This window comes from Physeter macrocephalus, chromosome 18, assembly GCF_002837175.3.
Source record: "Physeter macrocephalus isolate SW-GA chromosome 18, ASM283717v5, whole genome shotgun sequence".
In the NCBI taxonomy this organism is placed as follows: Eukaryota; Metazoa; Chordata; class Mammalia; order Artiodactyla; family Physeteridae; genus Physeter; species Physeter macrocephalus.
In genome coordinates, this window is record NC_041231.1 from 105,026,396 (window position 1) to 105,046,925 (window position 20,530).

At 42.5% G+C, this 20,530-nt stretch overlaps 1 protein-coding gene and 1 pseudogene across 6 annotated transcripts in view; one reads left to right on the top strand and one right to left on the bottom strand.

The window, feature by feature from the left end:
• The window catches only part of FARS2 (phenylalanyl-tRNA synthetase 2, mitochondrial), a 419,843-nt gene that overhangs the window by 355,396 nt on the left and 43,917 nt on the right, over positions 1-20,530 (bottom strand). The window contains exon 1 of one of the 6 annotated variants that reach the window (XM_028479862.2): positions 16,443-16,526. The exons of the other annotated variants lie outside the window; for them this stretch is intronic. The gene's annotated coding sequence lies outside the window, so the exon portion shown is untranslated. Of the gene's footprint in view, positions 1-16,442; positions 16,527-20,530 lie in introns of those variants that run through there. 6 annotated transcript variants of the gene reach the window in all.
• LOC102973163 (39S ribosomal protein L48, mitochondrial-like) lies at positions 16,587-17,228 on the top strand (annotated as a pseudogene).

Here is a 20,530-nt window from a genome sequence, read left to right on the forward strand (position 1 = left end):
TAAAGATGTCGCCATATTTGGAACTGTAGTTAGACTCCCAACCACTCTTTCACAAATTTTCACTTAAGAAAAATATCATGAGTTAAACTTAAGTTCATGTTACCGATACCCATTAGTATGAATGAATACTTGCCTAAATATGCCAGGGAAAAAAATTCCTCTCATGCATATAAAAAATAATACACACAACCACTATAAAACAAATATACCAAACTCATCCTTAATGCTCTTTAGCATCTCATCAAAGTCAAGTGAAACATCAAAACTGCTGGCTAATCTCAACTTAGGTCAACCTACTAGTCATCATTTATTTTTGCTTCTAATGAAAGGTATCTGCAGTCGTTCCACATATTACACATTTGGAGAATGACAGCATAATTAATTATCCACTAAATTCAGCATTTAAAATAATGTGTAATAACCCTACTAATGTACATGTACAGAATAGTCTTTAAATAAAAAATACTCAGCTAATGAAAGAGACTAAGTATTCGCCCAGAAATACTTAGCAAGCCGAATGGCTATGGCAAGTAAAATTAAAACTTGTTTTAAATCAACTCACTAAACTGCATATTAAAAACTATTTTAGGTAATTAGAAATATTACTGTTACATAGAAGGTGTAGCCTCCAGGTTAAAAATTCTTCTCTCCTAAATATTCTAAATAAAATGATTTTATCTAAGATTCTACAAATAAAGTCGCTGCATATAAAATCCTGGAATCTTGGCCACAGTGGAGGAGAGTCTTTCTAGCACACAGAGGCTTCGCCAGCCCTTAGCTCCATAATTATTTTTTTGTTTGTTTCTGTATTTATTTATTTTTATATGTTATTGAAGTAGAGTTGGTAGCTCCATAATTATTAAGTAGACGCTAACAGCCTGAAACACTGCCTACAAATGGTGACATGACATCACCTCCTCTCTGAAGTCTTTTCTTTATTCTTCTAATTTCTTTCATTTAATCCTCTTGACAACACTATGACAGACCTAACCTAATGTGCCCGGTGTTGTGCCTGCCAACTGGAGACTGCATCAGGGCCCACGCCCAGGCCACCCGCCTCTCAGCCGGTCCCGGCTGCCCCTGCCCTTTCCACTGCTTGTCGTCTCCTGATAAACACCAGCCAACTTTGCTTTTTTCAACAGATACAGTCCTGAGAAGCTCCTTGTGAGATTTCTTTTCAAACCGAAACACATCTTCCCATTGACATGATCCGTAATTCCAGAGATGTTTTATCTCTATGAAACCGGGTCTTACCCTTCACACTCTGCTCACACAGAACTGACCCATCTCTTCTTGCTTCCCCCAAAGCATATAAAACACTCACTGCACCCACCAATCAGGATGCTGCTCCATCTGTGAGATCTTAAGCTGCTGGAGGACGGGGACAAAAGAATGTTTTCCCAAGTCAAACAAGTAAACCCCACTAGGAATATCCATGATGTATATTTCCATATCACTGTTTCACTACGAGAAGACACTATTCGATAACTCACAGTGATATCTCAACTGCCTGATCCTCTCCCCACAGCAGACCTAATGATAAAAGTCAAAGCATAGCACTGAGGTTCACTCAGCAAGTCACAAGGGTGGAAATCAAACAACACTCCTCAATTCTTAATGCAGAGAAGGCTGTCGTGTGCCTGCTAAATCATACTCTGAACATCGTGGCGAGATGGCAGAAGAGTGAAATTTAGGCCTACGTGTCAGGTCCCATCAGCCCTAATCAGCCACAACCAGTCCTGATTATATTGTGCTCTCTGCTAAAATCCCCTGTAAAACACATAGTTCTGCATTTTTCTATAAGTTTTGTAAGTTTTCAGAATTAGCTAGTACATGAAAGCACTGAATTCAAATTGCAAAATATCTGGGTCATGAAAACAGTGAAAATAATACACAGTCAGTTCCCATTTTTCAAGGTAGTTCTGGTCTAGAACGTCTCTGAGAACGTCTCCGAGAACGTCTCTGAGAGAGAACACTCGATCAATGGACACTGAGCCACTGCTCCTCAGGGACAGAGAGTTAGTGTCCTGCGAGGCCCTGCTCACACTTTTGTCAACTGATCAGTACATAACCTTGGTTTATGTGGCTTTCTGTTTAAAGACATCTTATGTAATATATACGGTTGATTCATTAACGCTGACCTCACAGCCAACTGCACCGTAGCTCACGCCTGAACGAAGTTCATCTCACACACGCATCTTCCCCACAAGGCATGTCACAGCCTTCCTGCTCTCAGGGACACTGGACAGCACTAGGCCTGGCGGGCATTTAAACAGCAAAATCACCCCCAAAAAGCACAAAAATACAAAAAACACGGCACTAAATAGATGGCAAAAAAGATACTTATTTACGTAGGAGCTGAAATGAGAAGGCAGACCACCTCCTTGTCTGACCTCAGCTGGGAACATGTGGGTAGGAGACTCTGATTTGTGATGTTCTGCGCATGTCCTCAAATGACCATGAAAGCCCCAGGAGTGCTGATTTTGAGGTTATAAATAAATTCTAGCAAATAGGCAAATTCACAAATACAAAATTGGTAAATAATAAAGACTGCATGCATGTCAAGAAATTACTAACAGTAGATGCCTCCAAGGAAGGGAACTGGGTGGCTGGGAGACAGAGGTAGATGAGAAACTTTTTTTTACTATACAGCGTCATATAACCTTTTGAATTTTGTAGGGTGTGTGTGACAGAGAGGAATTTATGACCTATGCTCAGGAAAAGAGCATTGAGTACATTAGTAATCTAAAAAAAAAAGTAAAACTAAGCTTTGGGTTCCAATAGTAAAACGACAACCAAATAAAATTAAGAATAAGAAGGAATGAAAGTAGAAACAAATGAATTCAAAAATGGAAGAATCACAAATATTTGGAGTTTCTCTGCATTGAAGAAACTGAGAGCAGACTCTCACAGGAGGGAATGGCACAGAGGATTCTGTATTTGAAAGCGAAAAAATCCCATGACCTTAGGTTCCCTTAGGAGGGCGCTATGGGGAGGATGATACAAAATGAAGGTATTTTGGAAATAGTTATGTAGTAAGCAATGAGCTTTACATGTAAGTTAATTATAGGACATTTACACTTACGATTTTAAACAACACTGCAGATGATTTTATGTAGGACAGTGGCACTCAAAGTGTGGTCCCAGGACCAGTTGCACCACCGTCACTAGAAAAGCTGTTAGAAGTAAGACTCTGGCCCCACCCCTGACCCAGGAAGCAGGGACTTGGGGCAGGGCCGGCAGGCTTCAGGGGGATTCTGATGCCAGGAAAGGCTGGAGAACCACTGGTACAGAAATACCGTGAAATGTTACTATAGTATTTAACAGAGGCGATAAACAAAATTTAAACTTTTCTCAATGACAACGGTCATCCTTTGGAAAGGCTATGGCTATTCTGGGCCATCATACAGTTTTCTGTTGTTTTTAAATTTGTTTGCCTCCTTCTTGGATTTCCATTGGCCAGCAGATCCTCCACCACTGTAAGAGTGGTACTGAAAGCTCTGCCATCCTCTGTGAACTTGAGGCTTCGCGGAAGCAAAGCAATTCAGCTCATTAGAACTGAATACCAAGTGCGAATAAGGCTGGGTGCGGACCTAAGGAATAAAGTGCCTGGTCTGAGTGCAGAAGGATGGAAATGGCCTTTTCTTATTCCCAGACCTGGGCTGCACACCAGAAGGATGACATGGGTAGAAAATTACTCCCTGGATACGATGCAGACGGTAACTTACTGAGGTGTGGAAAATATCCTATCACTTAGACCAGAATATATGTCCGTTACTGTTGTTACAAAAATTCACTTAAAAGAAAAACAAAGCTGCAAAGAGGAGGCGCTCAGAAGCCTGGTTCCAGGCTCCCAGGGCTTCACTCCCTCACAGCGGCTCCAACAGTAGAAAGGATGGCGCCCTCTGTGGCTAGTTAGGAAAGTATTTAAATATTTCAAAACAACTTAAAAATCCCAAGTCAGAGGGAGCTTGGAGAGGAGTTAGCCCAAGCACGGCATTTGACAGACGGGAAAACGAGGCCCAGAGACGCCCTCTCCGCAGGGACCAGGCCCCCTTCTCCCCCACTGGTCACCCAGCGCTCCCTCATGGTCCCAGCTGCATCTCCCTTCACACCAAGAAAGCACCAGCACGGTGGCAAGCAAGTACCTGAGCAGAGTGGACGTTACTTACTTGTGTTATTTTTATTTTAGATTTTAAAGATCAATGTTCACCTTCTGAAAGACGAACTTTACTTTTTTTAAGGCTTCCTCCCAGAAATCAAAGTTACCTTCAAAGAACATCCCGACAGTTGATGACCTACCTTACAAGTGGAAAAAACCAAAAGCTGTTTGCCAATTTGTATTGCCAGAGATTTAGCCTGTTAGGCATGGTGTCCTTGATTTTTTCTAGAGCTTGTGAAAGTGTACTGCCTCTAAATGACTGAATAGGGCAAAACAAAAACAGTGAGAATTCCCATTTGGAAACAGCCTAAGGACCCAACTCTAAAGGGCTCGTGAAATAAAATACTTTACAGTTAAATTAACTTAAAAAGGAGGGGGCAGTCCTAGTGTTATGGGGCTGAGCCCTTAACTGGTGGGGTCTGGGATTATCTCCGGGTACTCAGTGCCAGAATTGAGTTAAATTGTAGGACACCCAGCTGGTGTCTGAGAACCGCTTACTGGTGTGGGGAAAACCTTCACACAGTTGGGGACCAGAAGTGTCAGAAGTGAAGTAAAGTAGACACGCAGGATAAACAAACACGCAGAAAGGACGAACTGGGTTTTCCCTACATCAGAAGGAGGGAAAAAACTGAGAGTCTCTGCTTTACACCATGGTGTGGATGGGCAACAGTTTGTTTGACCAGGCATACGCCCTTGGAAGGGCGGCTGGTGGCTTCTACTGTGAACATTGGTGTGTAAATTCTGATGTGAGCATAGGTTCTCATTTCTCCAGGGTAAACAGCCCACGAATGCATAGCTAGGTCACATGGTGGCTGAATATTTAGTTTCATAAGGAACTGCCAAACTGTTTCCCAGAGTTGCTGTATCTTTTACTTCCCACCAACAATGTATGAGGGATCTAGTTTCTCTACAACCTTACCAGCACTTGGGGTTGTCATTATTTTTCATTTTAGCCATTTTGATAGGTATGTAGTGATATCTCTTTGTGGTTTAAATATTCATTTCCCTAATGGGTAATGATAGTGAAGATCTTTTCATGTGCTTATTTACCGTGTGTAGATCTTCTTGGTGAAATGTCCACTCATGCTATTTTCCCTTTTCTAATTGCACTGTTTTTTGTTTCTTTGTTTTATTGTTGAATTTCAAAAATTCTGTATATTTTAGATGCTGTTTCTTTTTCAAATACGTAGTTTGCAAATATTTTCTCCCGGTCTCGAAACTTATCTTTTCATCCTCTTAACAGGGTCTTTAGCATAGTAAAAGTCTGTATTTGAAGGTCCAACTTATCAATTCTTTTCTCTTATGAATCATGCTTTGGGTGTCAAGTCTAAGAACTATTTGCCAAGCCCTACATCCTAAAAATTTTCTATGTTTTTTTCTAAAAGATTTATAGTTTTACATTTAAGTTCATGATTCATCTTGAGTTAATTTTTATATAAGGTGTGAGAGTTAAGCCAAAGTTCATCGCTTTGCCAATGGACGTGCAATTGTTCCCACACCATTTTTTGAAAAGCCTATCCTTCCTCCATTAAATTGCTTTTCCTAGATTCTCTATTCTGTGTCTGTCCCTCCACCAATACCATTCTGCCTTAGTTTACTGTAGCTCTTGCAGGCTTTCATAACAATCGTTCCACTGACTTTATTCTTTCTCAAAATTATTTAACTATTCTAGGACCTGTGCCTTTCCATATAAATTTTGTTTTATTTATTTATTTTTATAAATTTATTTATGTATTTATTATTTTTGGCAGCACTGGGTCTTCGTTGCTGCACGCGGGCTTTCTCTAGAGCGGGGGCTACTCTTTGTTGCAGTGCGCGGGCTTCTCATTGCGGTGGCTTCTCTTGCTGCAGAGTCCGGGCTCTAGGCGCATGGGCTTCAGTAGTTGTGGCACACCGGCTCAGCAGTTGTGGCTCGTGGGCTCTAGAGCGCAGGCTCAGTAGTTGTGGCTCATGGGCTTAGTTGCTCCGCTGCATGTGGGATCTTCCCAGCCCAGGGCTCGAACCCGTGTCCCCTGTATTGGCAGGCAGACTCTTAACCACTGCACCACAAAGAAAGCCCCCATATAAATTTTAGAAGACGCTTATGTATAAAACCCTTGATGGTTCTCAAGGGAAAGGGTGAAGGGTCACTTTACCGTGGAGAAAACTGACACATGCTACCTCGGCCAGGCGATCAAACCAACAGCCACAGTGATCAGCTAAGCTGATAGTGAGCCCATGATATGATGCATGAGGGTGGCCCTTACCTCTGCGGGTGTCCTCCCCAAAACACACATCACACTAGTCTCATCATGAGAAAAACCTCACGCAATTCCCAGCTGAGAGACATCCTACAAAATATCTGACACCAGGTACTCCACGAAACTGTCCAAGTCATCACAATCCAGGAAAATCTAATACACTGTCCAGCTCGAGACAGAAATGACCAAATGTCAAGCGGAATCCTGGACGGGATTCCAGAGCAGAGAAAGGACATCATGTAAAAATAAGGAAGTCTGAAGAAAGTATGGACTTCAGTTAATAATAATGTATCAGTATGGATTCATTAATTTTAACAAAGTCACCAGACTAATCTAAGATGTTAATAACCGGAAAAACAATGTGAGAGGTGTGGAAACTCTTTGGATTACCTTCCCAATTTTTCTATAAATCTAAAACTGTTCTAAAACAAAAACTTGTATGTATATTTCTTAAAAGGCAGTGCTCAAGGATTGATATTTAATAAGGCTGATAATTTTTAGTACTTTATCGGGATGACTTTAAGTGGGAAAAAAAAATAAACCTTTGCTGGCATTTTCACAGCAACTGCACTGAACAATTTAGGGAGAACTGACACCTCATTATGTTGAGTCTTCCAGCCCGTGAGCACGTCTCTCTCCCGTTGTTTAGGTCTTTGATTTCTTTCATCAGCATTTTATAATCTTCAGCATAAAGCTCCTACACGTTTTGTTAAATATAGTCCTATTTCCTGAGAGTGACGGTAAATAGTTTTGCGTCTGTACTTTCGGTTCCCACACGTTTGTTGCTAGCATATAGAAATGTGATGGATTTTTATTTGTTGATATTATATGCTGAGACCTTGCAGAACTCACCTATTAGTTTTAGAAGAGTTGTTTTGTTTTGTTTTTCATACATTCTTCGGGATTTTCTGCACAGACAATCATATCATCTTCAAACAGGGATAGTTTTCTTTTTTCCTTTCCAATATGAATGGCTTTGAATTCCTGTTCTTGCCTTATTGAAGCTGCTAGAACTTCCAATACAACGTTGAACAAGAATGCTGAAAGCAGATATCTTGGCCTTGTTCCCAACCTTAGGGAGAAAACATCCCGTCTCTTAGCATTAGATATGATGTTAACTGGAGGATTTTTACAGATGCCCTTCATTAAGCTGAAGAAGTTCCCCTCTATCCCTAGTTTGCTGAGAGTTTTATCTTGAATGAGTACTGGATTTTGTGGCATAATTTTTCCATATCAATTGATATGATCACATGATTTTCTTTAGCCAGCTGATATGGTGGCTTACAATGTCTGGTTTTCAAATACTGATTAAGGTGAGTTTTCTAAGACAAACAGGACTTCACTAGCCTCGAATATAAAAGCATTTGTGTTCATTTGCTTAATGTCTATTTATCCTTACTAGACTACCACCTCCACGGTGACATGGATTATTTATATTTTGTTCAACACTATATACCCAAAAACAAGCCCAGCACCTAGCACATAATAAACACCCAGCAAATATGTGTGTAAGCGGGGTAAAGAAAGAATAGAACGTACAAGTGCGCAGCCATCAGTGTATGTACACATTAGTCAGCCAGGGAAACAGAAGCAGATTATGCTGAGGAGTGGCCAAAAGGCAGAGTCCCCACCTCACAGTATATACATAAATTAATTCAAGATACATCAAAAAACTATTGACCAAAATGTGAAGCTTTTAGAAGAAAACATATTAGAGTATCTTCATAACTTGGGAGTGGACACAGGTTTCTTAAAACATAGCAATAATCATGAAAGAAACCATTGGCAAGATTGTATTTGAAAATTAAAATGTTCTGTTCTTCAAAAGACATCTTTAAGAAAATTAAAAGGAAGACAAAGACTGGGAGAAAAGATTTGTAAAACATGAACACGGCAGCTGTGACATATAAAAAACCCCTGCAATTCAATAATAAAAAGACAAGGAGTCACAGTCACAGAAGATATGCAAATGGCTGATAAGCACATGTAGAAGTGCTTGACATCACTGATCAGACAAACACTTTTTCTGAGAGAGTGTAAAATGATACAAGCCCTTCAGAAAAAAGTCTGGCAATGGATCCAATAATTTGAACCCTAGGTATTTAACCAAGAGAAAATGTCTACAGAAAGATTTGTATGAGAACATTCACTGTAACTTTACTCATAGCAGCCCCAAAACAAAAAGAGCCCAGATGTTCAGGATGGATAAACAGGAGGATGGATAAACAGACAGTGGCGTGTTCCTACAAGGGAACACCATTACACACACACACACACACACACACACACCTACTATACACACAATAACATGGATGCATCTCAGAAACATGACAATGAGTGAAAGAAACCAGTCACAAAAGAGAATATCCTGAATGATTCCCTTTATGTAAAGTAGTATAACTGACAAAACTAGTCTACAGTAGAAAAAATTCAGAACAGTGCCTTCCTTTGGAGGGTGGAGGTGGAGATTAATCTTTGAAAGGAGCACGAGGAAGCTTTTTGGGGCATTCGTAGGGTTTTGCATCTTGATAGGGAGTTTGAATTACACAGGTGTATACATCTGTCAGAACTCAATGAATGAAGACCTGTGCATTTCACTGTATGTAAATTTTACCTTAAAAAGAGGATTGTGCTAATTATATGCATCTAAGGAAAGTCTGCAACTTACTTTGAAATCTATCGCACCAAAAAAGATGTGCTGTTGGAGGGACAGAGGGACAGACAGATGATTATGTGGCAACATGAGTGTTATTAACAGGTTAATGGTAAGAATCCAGGTGATGGCTATTCAGCAATCCTTGTAAAAATTTTTCCAACTGTACTGTATGCTTGAAATTTTTCAAAATGAAATGAAAAAGTGAGAAAAAAATAAAAATGGGACTAGATCAACAATACAATGGTGCACACAAGAGTAAGGGTCTAGTTTTCAAATCCTATGGCTCTATGGAAGAGGCTCGGGGTGAAAATTCAGGAAAGTGGGGTGCAGGCCCTAATGACACCACAGCATTTACTTTTATATATCTTATAAACTGGCATTTCATGCAAAATAATTCTAAGGACTCCAACGATGTAAAGAAACACACACACACAGAGAAAATCACTGCTGGGGGTGGTGATGAATGTTTTCTGCACGAACACCGAGAGCCTAAGTGAGTAACAAAGTACCATTACCTTTTCCAGGAATGGCTGAGTAAAATATGCATAGCGGTGCCTCCTCTGTACACTCATAGAAATGAACACTGGAGAGGACACTGAAGATCCCTCTCCAGGTGAGAAGCGTGGGTCCAGCTGGGGGAGAGACTTCCAGGTGACAGGTCATACCCAGAGCCAGCAGAAGGCGGACCAGCCCAGGGGCTGCCAGTCCACGGCGCACTCTTCCACATGGCCACGTCCTGCCACAACCCCAAAACCCTCCAGGGTCTTTAATGAGATGTCCTAGTTATTTTGGTAACAGGTTTGAAAAATAAGGTCTGAGCTTCATATGACAAAATGCTTCAGCCACAGAAGCACATTTTCTTTATAGCCGCCTGGGAAGGATGATCGGCCTGTTTTCTGATTTTGACGTTGATTTCAAATGGAGATTCTACTGTATGACCTCATGAGCCGTGGAGATAATTAATATAAATGTGAAAATCTCAGGGCGAAGTGGGAGAACGGAGGAAAAGGAACCTTCTTAAAGTTCAGGCCACTCTCCTGTGCCACTTGTGCCACTTTACAGCATTTAATTGTCTGCTCCTCTCCAACACAAAATTCAAACATTAAGCTGAAATTCCTCTCCTCCCTGAATCGCTATCACCTGCTCTGAATGAGGAACGCGTGAAGCTCGTCTGCACCCGCGTGTCTGAGAAACTGCGGGCACGCTGCTACTGAGAGGACCCCGAGCGCGGGCCTTGCGCAGTGCGGGGCCAACAGGCCTCCCTTCCTGGAGCCGCCCCGACAGACATACTCCCGGAAACTAGCAGTCTTACGGTCTCCGCAGTCCTGGGTCTTTCTGATATCTTTCAAATATCAAAAAGGAAGCTTGCCTTAAAGACTTTTCACCTTTACAGCAGATCAAAGAAAAACATCTCTGAAGGCTGCTCATTGTTTTACTGACACCTCTTGCAAAAGGCATGGTGGGAGACAGATGAATAACAAAAAGAATCATCACACTGACATTATTCTGACTATTACTGTAAAGACTTTTCACCTTTACAGCAGATCAAAGAAAAACATCTCTGAAGGCTCCTCATTGTTTTACTGACACCTCTTGCAAAAGGCATGGTGGGAGAACAGATGAATAACAAAAAGAATCATCACACTGACATTGTTCTGACTATTACTGCTTGAGCCACTAACGGGGCACGGCACAGATATCACCTCGACTAGTCTCAGCACGATTCAGGAAGGATATTTTGTAGAAAAGGAAAAGGAGGCTCTCAGGAAAAAGGAGTCCTGGTGAGAGTCAGAAGCCCAGGTCTAACTCCAGAGCCCACAGACTTCCAGTGACCTGGGGAATGGATGAACTTCCACCGTCAGACCAAGAGCAGCCTCACTGCACTGCTTCCGGCAGGTTGAGCAGAGTCTACCCTTTGGCGCAACACGTCCCTCGACACAGATGGAGGCTGCGGGGAGACGCGCGGCCTCCGGAGCGGTCACTCGAAACCCGGGCTCCTCCTACGCCACCAGCTCACAGCCGACGCCAGGCCCTCCTGCCCAGCAGACAGCGAGGCGGAGCGCGTTCCAGAGGGCACCACGGGCTACTCGATACACGAGGGAAGGCCAGGCAGCCGCCCTGAACAGAGAAAGGTTTGTCACCCACCCAGAGGCTCTCCTTCCAGGCCCTGTGCTGCCACAAATCCCTGCCGCTGCCCCTCCGGGCCGGCGACGTCTCCTGCGCCCTGTACTGCCTGAATCTCCGGTGCCCTCCCCGGGGCAACGAGGGGATGGGGAGCCAGCACTGCCCACGGGGAGCAAGGTCTGTGCCTGCAGCCGCAGCCAGGCTCTCCACGGGGAGCAGAGGCGGCGGCCTTTCAGAATCACGACCGCAGACGCAGACAAACTGAAACGCGGTGGCTTCCGTGACACTGGCTCCAGACGGGCCACGACCAGCACCCTGCACACGAGCTCGCCCCCTCCCTAGGACCGACCCGCCTCTCTCTACCTGCCGACACCCTCAGCCCCTGCAGGCCCTCATGGTCAACAGGCCTGTCATCTTTCTAGACGGTTCTTTTCCACTTTAATTTCTATTTCCCTGCTTGGTCCTCTTTATTTTTACATTTTACCATAAATTTATATCCTTGTTGTAAGCTACCTTCAATTATTTGAGTTAAGAGAAAGGCAGAACATAAACAGTAATAACTACCAGTTTCTTATCTGTACTGGGCTGGAAAAAAAAGGGATAAATAAAATAAACTTGGTTTTTTAAATTTTTTCTTTTATTATATCTATGTAAGAATACTCAATTTCTGTGTAAGGACCTGAATGGCCCACGTAGAATCACAGTATCACATCGCAAAGAACCTTGAAGCTCATAAAGACCAGCTTGGTCATCTTGCAGAAGAGAAAACTGAGACCCAGAAAAGATTCAGCTTAACAGAGACCGCGACGTTCCTGACGGGCACTCCAGCACTTTCCGGCATGACTTTCAGGCAACCAGCACGCTGTCAAACATTGAAGAGCACCTTTCCTGAGCCTCCCCGAGATTTCCATGCATCAGCTGATGGACACACATATCCCACTACTTCATCACAGCAAAGCACAGCAAGCAACAGTTCCATGTTGCCAAGCAACATTTATTTGTGCAATTATTTAAATATTGCATCATATTTACTAATATTTGTTTCTAAAAATGAGCGGAGATGGAAAACTATAAGTGCTGATACAATGCAACTGAGACAAAGATGGACATTAAGTGCATAAAAGTGATGCCTCACGGTCAACTGGACAGTTATAGGACATAAACTGATTAACTCAGCGTGCAAAGGTAAGAGGGAAAAAAGTAAAGAATCCCAGATACCAAGACCACAATATCTAAAGGTTGTCCAGGCGATGAGGGGAAGTGATAGAAAACTTAAAGAAGATCACAGAAATATGACATGAAAACTGGCATCAGAAGAACATTCCAGGGCTTCCCTGGTGGCTCAGTGGTTAAGAATCCGCCTGCCAATTTAGGGGACACGAGTTCGAGCCCTGGTCCGGGAAGATCCCACATGCTGCAGAGCAACTAAGCCCATGCGCCACAACTACTGAGCCTGCGCTCTGGAGCCCACGAGCCACAACTACTGAGCCCACGTGCCACAACTACTGAAGCCCGTGCGCCTAGAGCCAGTGCTCCTCAACAAGAGAAGCCACGGCGATGAAAAGCCACTTACAGCAAGAAAGAGTAGCCCCCGCTCACCGCAACTAGACAAAGCCTGCATGCAGCAATGAAAACCCCATGCAGCCAAAAATTTAAAAAAAAAAAAATGAACATTCCAGTTACTCAAATACAGAGAAGGAAACCATGGGTCTGTTCACTAGGTGTACAAACAGCTTACTACAGAAGCATTTTATCAAGAGAGGGTAGCCAGTTCCTTGAAACAAACAAAAAAAAGATAAGACAGCATCAAACTCTACATCACTAGTTTGTGCTCTACACCTTACAAAACTAGCACTGATCACTCCTTACTTCCAACAGTATCAACAATCTAGTCTACTGATTATAGGCAGTACTATTACTGACAGAAGCAAAATTTGAGCTACAAAATTACCAATATGTCTATTAAAACAATTATCCATAAAAGTTGGATTTTAGTTTAGAACCACTGAATCATTATTTTTTAACTCTGAATTTCACTTTCCCAGTATCACCAAACTTTCACCTAGAAAAATAAAACGAATATACAGTAATCTATTTAAAAATCTGCTTTAAATAAGTTTTCAAGGCTTCTATTTTAACAGTTTTCCCTAAAGTTGTACTTATTCCACCAAAAATAGGAACAGATACCACTGATTCAAAACAAGGAAATGTGTTGATTTCCAAAAACCTTTCTACACAATAAAAGGTAACCTGCAGTGTCTAGGTAACTTACAAAACCATTTCTAACAGAGAACAGGTACTTTACAAGCGATCATTTTTTTTAAATCTTAGGATTTTAGCCCATAAAAGAACATAAGACAAAGTAATGGAGCATGACTACTAGAAGGAGGAAACCATAGTATTATTGGCTACAACACAACTGTCTATCTAGAAAGCTCAAATGCGTTGACTGATAACTATTAGAACAAATAATAGTTTGGTGAAGGGAGTGAATTTTAAAATTTTAGAAATCAATAGCCTTTTTCAATCCCAACAATAACCAACAGGAAATAAATCTATCTGGAGAAAAACATCTTCTGTAATTAACAAATATAGAGAGGGGCCTGCCTGAAGCAAATTATCAAAATTTACAAAGAACCACGAAAGAAGAGCAGAATAAATAGAGATATGCCTTGTATGTATGAAAGACTGAATGTATAAAATGCCAGCTCCACTCAAATTATTTTAATGTAATTCCCAATAGCAATTTCTACGGGGGGAGGGGGATGGTTAGGAGAAAGACTTTAAAAATAATCCCCAGGGCATCCCTGGTGGCACAGTGGTTGAGAGTCCGCCTGCCGATGCGGGGAACACGGGTTCGTGCCCCGGTCCGGGAGGACCCCACGTGCCGCGGAGGGGCTGGGGCGTCCGGAGCCTGTGCTCCGCAACGGGAGAGGCCGCAGCAGAGGGGGGCCCGCGTACCACCAAAAAAAAAAAAAAAAAAAAAAAAAAAAAATCCCCAAGTTCATTTGAAAAATTAAACAAGTGACAGAAGCTAGGAATTTTTGAAAAATAATAAGAAGAAAACAACAATAATAAAAACTGGCACAAAAACTGACAGAGCAAATAGATTCTGAGATATTTTAAAACTTAATATATATTCTCATTAACCAATGTATCAATAGAAATAGCATATATAAGAAATAGTGTTAACAAACTGACTAAGTAGTTGGGATAAAAATGATCTGATCTTCACTTCATCCCATGTGCCAAAATAGACTGTAGAGAGTTCTATTATGTTTAAAAAGAATTTTTTTAAAAAAAGAATTTTTCTTAAAGAATTGTTTTTAAAAAACGGAAGAGGGGCTTCCCTGGTGGCGCAGTGATTGAGAGTCCGCCTGCCGATGCAGGGGACACGGGTTCGTGCCCCGGTCCGGGAGGACCCCACATGCCGCGGAAAGGCTGGGCCCGTGAGCCATGGCCGCTGAGCCTGCGTGTCTGGAGCCTGTGCTCTGAGACGGGAGAGGCCACAACAGTGAGAGGCCCGCGTACCGCAGAAAAAAAAAAAAAAAAAAAAAAAATACGGAAGAAATATTGGTAATTTTTCAACTGATCTGGGGTAAGGAATGACTGTTAAGCAAGTAAATAAAATAAACGAAAGATAAATATATTTGACCCCATGAAAATGTAAGACTTTTGATGTTTACAAATATCAAAAAATTTGAAAGGTTAAAAAACAATTGGGAGACATTTCTGCACGGAATGATAGAGTCAGCCACTAAGTTTACTTGAGCTCTGGTACAGAATATCAGCTCTTTGAAATGCTGATGGTTTTTCTGCATCTGACACCATATAAATAGCCCTTCGCATCATTTTAAATACAGATCTGGGAAACACAAGCATATATTTTACTTCAAAAACAAATCTGGGCTTTTGAAAATAGTTTCTTTGCCCATAGATTTATGAGATGTCATACACACGAAGAAATATCTTTGGTATGAGAAACACATTGAAAAGACTCCCAGCTTCCAGTTACAGGGGTATGAAATAAAATCTCTGAGACGTTTAAAAACCATCAACTGCCACAACTTTGTTCTTTCAGAGAAAAAGCGCATCTTATTTTATCAGTATAGCTCGAGAATGATATATTTAGAACTAAGATAGTTTTCCTCCACTGTGAGCTTTCTTACCAAAACAACCTTACCTTTTGGGTTGTTTTAATCCCAAAGGAAATAGTATCTGATAAATAAAGTCGACTGAAAAAAAAAAAAGCACAACGTGAGAGTTGTGAGTTAAGTTTCATTTGGGGCAAAATGAGGACCACAGCCCAGGAGACAGCCTCTCCGAGAGCTCTGAGGAACTGCTCCGAAGAGGGCGGAGGGGGGGAGTCAGGATGTGTGAGATTTTGGTGAAGGGGGGACGTGCAGTCGAGCACACAGTTTGGCAGGAGGCGGCTGCTGGCCACGAGGAGCGCACGTCTCCGTCAGTGATGTCAGTGCTTTTCTAGATACGAAGAGATGCAAGAATGGGGCTCATAAGCTCTTCTCCTGGGAAGGTCTGACTCTCCGAAGGCCTGTTCTGCCAGTCCCCCCGGAGCACAGGGCGCCTCATTCCTGATCTCCACCCTGAACTCCTTTCAGGGCATGTTGAAGGTCAGCGACTGTAGTGGCCAGTGACTTCATTCTTAGAGAACCAGACGGTGAGTGACAATAAAAAGAAAACATGATAGGGAAAAAACGTTGAAAATTAATGGTTCAGCTACATTTACGCCTCTGTAATTTTTTCATATTAAGTCTCACAAGAGCTCTGTGCTGAAGCAGCAGGCCCACTGCTTCCCTAGATCTGCTCTAGAAGGACACTCAGCAAGCGGGGACAGCACCTCTGAGTTCAGCACAGTCCGAACAATAAAATCTCCCGTCTCTCTCTCCTCTGCAAAAGGCAAAACACCTGTCCCAAAGGTATGAAAAGAATGGAGCTAAATGCCTAGGCAACCTCTGGTGACTACACTCACTGTATATAAAAGTACCACCACTTACTATTCGACAACGGGACTAAGTAAAAATGAGTCTGTGTTTACATACCAAATGTTAAATTTTCTTACCTTCTACTTTGTTAAATATTATATTTGCTTTGATGACTGGTCACCCAATTTCTCCATAAACTTAAATCTCTGGTAGTGATAGTGAAAAACTAATTCATGACAGTTCTACACATCCAGTCACCCAATGTAATTGTATGTCACCTAAAAGCATTGCTAAAATATTAAAGAAAAATGATTTACCTCATAATTTCTAATTGCTCAGGAACATGTTGATTTTCACCTATTTGTTCAGAAGAAGCGGGATCGGTTTTCGGACGCCCAGGGGTCGCGGCTGCTTGGGCCGATCTTCAGCGGGCACAATTACAGGCCGCGCAGCAGCAGGGGATGAATGGAGCTCTGGCAGAGGCGCTGTGTCTGAGGAATGACACCATTTTTAAGGAAGCCCTTTCCCTCTTGAGGTTCAGAACTTCAAGAGAGAATCCCCTCTGTTCTGCAGGTGGCCTTCTGGGGCGCACCAGTCGGCACTCCGGGTCACAGCCCGCGCGTGGCACTGGAAGATACAGGCACCTCGTTAAAGCACAAGAGCCCAAGAAGAAGAGGGGAAAAGTGGAAGGGAGACCCATTAATCTGGGGACAGATTAGGAATATGGGGTTTGAAACATTCACCTGACTGCATATGATATGGCCCTGGCAGACAGTTATGCCCAATATGTTCACAACCTCTGCAACCATCTCTCCATTAAAGTCGAGGACAGTTATGCGAGGCCCACACCAAAACCATGGAGGTGTTGCAGTTGCAGAACCAAGGCGGAAAAATGCTCCTGGACTCAGTTCTTACCACCCATGGGCGAGTGGTTCAGATCAGCGGTTTGAGCGCTACATTTGCAGAGATTTTTCTTGGAAATAATCCAAAGCAATCTTCCTGAAGGAGTCAAACTGTCAGTGAGGGAGCACACTGAAGAAGACTTCAAGGGAAGGTTCAGAACCCAGCCAGAACTGGAAGAACTGTTAGCCAAGTTGAACTAACGCACTGCAGACCCTTTCGTGCCAGCACTGGTGATAAGGAGTGCCAAGGGGAAGAGCTTCCCCGGTGGCCAAGGTCAAGCAGGAGACCCTGACCCTCAGTATCGTAAGTACCCACCTCCACATCCAGGAGTGCCTCTTCTCCTCTGTGGAGGCGTGCCTGACAATTGTCACCACTTTCCTGTGAGCCAGCCCTAGGTATCTTCCATCTAATAAAAATCTGCTGATGATGGACGTGTGTGTGTATGAGAGAAGTCACTCCACGCTGTCGAGTATCTTTAACTAAGGGATTCAGTTTCTCTTTGCCTGGTGCTTTAGCACATAAGCATGTTCCCCTCCAGTATTCCTCCAATCAGAGTGAACTCATCCTTTAAATCAACCCGGCATGGAGTTCCTTTAGTGAAGGAGACAATCATAACCTAAGTAAACTCTCTGTGGATAGAAGGCATAGGGAGGGATATTTTGTATATGAAAAAACCCTCCAGATAGGATCAGGTTCTGTCCATAAGTGAAAAAAAAGTACCTTGCGGAGTAGTGAGCGACCTGTCATAAGTATGCAGGTAGATGTTACACAACTGCAAATTAGGGTTGCCTGGAATGAGTTTAAGCAAAGAATTAAAGGTTGATCTTGGTCACGTGTCAGAAAACTACTACTTGTGAGCCAAATCCCATCAACTGCCTATTTGCTTTTTAAAAATAATTTATTGCGACTTCCCTGGTGGCGCAGTGGTTAAGAATCCACCTGCCAATGCAGGGGACATGGGTTCAAGCCCTGGTCCCGGAAGATCCCACATGCCGTGGAGCAACTAAGCCCGTGCGCCACAACTACTGAGCCTGTGCTCTAGAGCCCGCGAGCCACAACTACTGAAGCCCATGCACCTAGAGCCCGTGCTCAGCAACGAGAAGCCACCGCAGTGAGAAGCCCGCGCACCGCAACGAAGAGTAGCCCCCGCTCGCCGCAACTAGAGAAAGCCCGCGCGCAGCAACGAAGACCCAACGCGGCCAAAAATAAACAAATAATTTTTTAAAAATAATAATAATAATTTATTGAGGTGAAATTCATATGTCACAAAACGAACCATTTTAAAGTGAATAATTCAGTGGTATTTAATGCATTTGCAGTGTTGTGCAACCTCTATCCAGTTCCAAAACCCCATTGCCTGTTTTTGTAAATAAAGGTTTATTGGATCAGAAAAAAAAAAAAGAAGAAGCAGGGTTTGAAATCGTTTCTATCTGAATGACATACGTGCATTTAATTAAATCAGTTCTAGATTTTTAATATTGGTCAAAAAAAATAACATCAATACCTAACTGTGGGACACAAAGATTAAAAACACATCTATTAATAGTCTTATGAATACAGCCCATCAAACCAGAAAGCTACAGCACTCTGAAGAAGTAACATGGACACAAAGCACTGCACGTGGTCTCCCTGCGGGTCGCCCATGGATCTCTCCCTCCTTGTCACCCCCACTTCCCTTGGCCACGGTTTCCAAGAGAGCACCTGTTCCTCTCTCTGGCCTTGGTCCTCACAAAGGATCAGATGGGGCAGAACTGAAATGGACAAGGAATTTGCAAACGTGTGAGTCCCTGACAGCAATAAAGACCCGAGATGAGGACGCTGAATTGGAAGCAGGAATTCCTGACAACCACACCTGACAGTAACACGTGCTGGGGACTGATGCTCCCACAGGTCAAGAGGCAACAGATGGCACGTGACTGAGAAGCAGCCTTCTGTTCCAACGACTTCACAGAAATCACTAAATCGTGATGGAAATCATCAAAAGGCAACATCAGATCCTAACCTTAATTTATAGAGAGAAAGCCTCTTCTGGAAACAGGCTTTATACACAGCCGGAGCTAGAGGCCAGTGGACAAGGTTCCACACCCCAAGATGACACGGCTCATCTGTCAAGACTGCAAAGTTTGACTGAATAATTGCTCTTACCCTGAGGAGATACATTAGTTTTTAATTGTTTTCTCTGATATTAAGAGATACACAATTATTTTATGTTAAAAAACAAACATGGAAATACAGAAAAGAACAAAGAAAAACATTATTTTTTAACTTTCTCTTTGAAACCAAAGCACCAGAACTATACACTATTTCACACTTTAGACCGCCTCTTTAAGACAACTCAAATGCCCAGGTGAGGCAGAGATGGGGGATGAAACATTAGCTGTTCTCTGTCACAAGGGGCTCTTCAGCGTAAAGTTCTGACACCCTCGTACTACTCCACCACCACCTCTGCCATGGCCACCACTCATGCTAATTGACTGAAAACCCATTATTATATCCAGAACTATGCTAAGCTCTAGATACACATTATCTCATCTACTGTGAAGTCAATAGACTTGGGAATTTTAAGTCTGTACTACCAGACTTTTAAAAAATTAATCTAATATTTTTCATAGAAAAATCATACATAATAATAACATTCAAATGTTATGAAAGGGTAAGCAGTGAAAAACAAACTTCTACTGCCTCCTGGACCGCCCTATAAGCAAGTTTCCATGCTATACAACTGTATGCATCTATACACACACATATACCCCCCCCCAACCCCACAGACTTAATTTTTACGCAAATGTTAGCATCTGTTCTGCACCTTATGCTTGTCAGTTAATTTATACGGAAGATACTCCATAGAAGTCCAGTAGCGCATGTAGATCTACTTCATTCTTTTACATGGTGCAGAGTATTCCATCATATGAAAGCCCCACAATGTATTTAGCCACTTCCCTATTGAACCTTTAAATTTTTCCAATATCTTGCTAAAATGAATAAATCTATAAACAACACCCTTGTTCACATGTTTGCATATACGTAAAAGCATTTTTAGGATAAAGTCCTAAAAGCTGAGTTGCAAGGTCAAATGGTTTATGCACCTTAAACTTGAACAGATAGGGCCAACTGGATGTCCGCAACGGGAGTGCACTGGTTAGGAGTCCCACCAACGACGTACAAGTGTCAGGCTCCCTGCACTCTGTGACACCGTGCATGAGCAAACCATTTTACGCCTGTATTGTCAAAGAGTTTACTAAAGCCGAGTCACATGAAATACTCTGTAAGGAGCTTTTTTTTTTAAGTCCTACTTTGTGTAAAATACTGTTGTTCAAATCACCATCCACGACATCAAAGAGTTTAAAATATATGAAGCTAGAGCTCCGCAGTAGTCACAGTGACACAGAGAAATACATTTATAAAGGAGCGTATGATTAACTAGAGGACCGCCAGAGAATCCCACAGAGGTGCGGGAGGGGACGCACCTACGGGAGAGGTGAGGTCCCGAGTGGACAGTCAG